This window comes from Olea europaea, unplaced genomic scaffold, assembly GCF_002742605.1.
Source record: "Olea europaea var. sylvestris unplaced genomic scaffold, O_europaea_v1 scaffold532, whole genome shotgun sequence".
Lineage (NCBI taxonomy): Eukaryota > Viridiplantae > Streptophyta > Magnoliopsida > Lamiales > Oleaceae > Olea > Olea europaea.
The window spans coordinates 697-2,375 of record NW_019263644.1 but is presented as its reverse complement, the minus strand read 5'-3'; the positions used below and the strand labels follow the sequence as shown (position 1 = coordinate 2,375).

Genomic DNA, 1,679 nt, shown 5'->3' with positions numbered 1-1,679 from the left:
TTTAACGTAATTATTTAGTTAGTAATTTATGTATTAATAAAATAATTAAATAAATAATATTTCAGATAAATAGATTACTAAGAATAAAAAAAAGAGGAAGAAAATGGTTAAACACTGTTTATTTGGTGTAAGTTTTGGTGCAATGGTTGGAGATGAATTTTAGTTTGGTGCAAAATTTGATGTAAAATGGTGTAAATTTTGTTGCAGCGCTGGAGATGGCCTGAGATAATGAAATGAAATTAGGATTTCAATTTTTCAACCATAAATATATAATAAATCTCCAACATGTGATCTCATCGTGATCCAAGGGCATATATTCTCTCATATAATCTCACTTTACATGAGTAACACTTTATTAAAAATGTTAACGGTTGAAATGACCATTTTTTATTCTCTGGTAGGGTTAATGTCTGGTTCGTTATACGATGTTCGGGTTTGTAATTTTTTCTTTGGATTACAATTTTCATGCATTTTGGATGAATTACTTAAGGTGAAGAGAGGTCCATGCAGGTTGGTTTCTATACCATGGGCTATAATGCCAAACTTGATTCCATCAAAGCGCTTTTGGTCAACCAGTGATTAATCACAAGTAAGAGGGTGGTGTGGCATTTTGAAAGGAAATGCATAGCAATCATATTGGTAAATAGTCTAAAGAGCACTGCTCCACCACCAGGGCTGGCCCTGGCCCAAGGTAAGTGAGGCCACTGCCTTGGGCTCATATTTTAAGGGGCCTCTAGCCCAAAACTGTCACTCTCTTCAAAAAGAAGAAGAAGAAGAAGAAGAAAAATTTGGGCACATAAAAGAGGCAAATGAACTGCCTTTCTCCAATTTCATTCCAATCGTATTCTCCACAGACCACACTCCAATCCGAAATTAATCCCTAAAAACTACTACTCTACTAGTCTACCATTGCAAAAGTTCCGGTGAAATCCGCAAGTTGGGCCCCTTTGGTGCTTTCACACAGACAGTTTGCAAATGGCAATACCCTTGAAGCTGATATAAGGTCTTGCAAATCCGCAGGTTGGTTTTCATGTATTTTAACAAACTACAAAGCCTTGAAAATATTTCCATGATTTTCTTTTTTATCGGGGCTTTATGTTTAGAACTTCCACGATCTCTTATTATTTGTCGTGCCTGTGTGATTTCTCCAGTAATTAAATCATATTTATGCCAGCAGCCAGGTGGTATTGACTCATGGACCAGAGAACGTTAAACCACAAGTTAAAAAGACTGACGAAATTGGGAAAATTTTGCTTTGAGGTGTATACATCCAATTTTCATAATTTCATTGTTTCTGGAATATTTTCCTTGTGGCTTTAGACTTCTGAATCAAATGATACTTGTCATATCATTATCAAGTTATATGCGTAATCCTAATTTTTTAGCTGTGCTGCTGTGCAACATGAATGCCGCAATAATTTTTGCACCACTGGCAACGTCCTTTAAAAATGAGATCAAATCTGAAATCCAACCCCTTCTAATTAGAAGCTTGATCATTTCATGCATTCAATTAGAAGCACTGGAAAAGTCTGGACAATGAGGCACACATATGTATGTAATAATCCAGACCATTATTCTTAAAGAAACAAAATCCAAGCACAAATAGGAGAAATGGTCTGATCAGTAATTATTGTCTGTATTAGCTCAAATACACGCACACCCTATTGCTATTGCTGGGG

At 35.7% G+C, this 1,679-nt stretch overlaps 1 long non-coding RNA gene across 1 annotated transcript; it reads left to right on the top strand.

Annotated features, from left to right (window-relative positions):
- The first annotated feature begins 790 nt into the window (after positions 1-790).
- On the top strand, positions 791-1,358 carry LOC111388873. Its single transcript, XR_002701644.1, has 2 exons — positions 791-1,020; positions 1,178-1,358. It is a non-coding gene; the product is annotated as an uncharacterized LOC111388873 (long non-coding RNA).
- Positions 1,359-1,679: the final 321 nt, after the last annotated feature.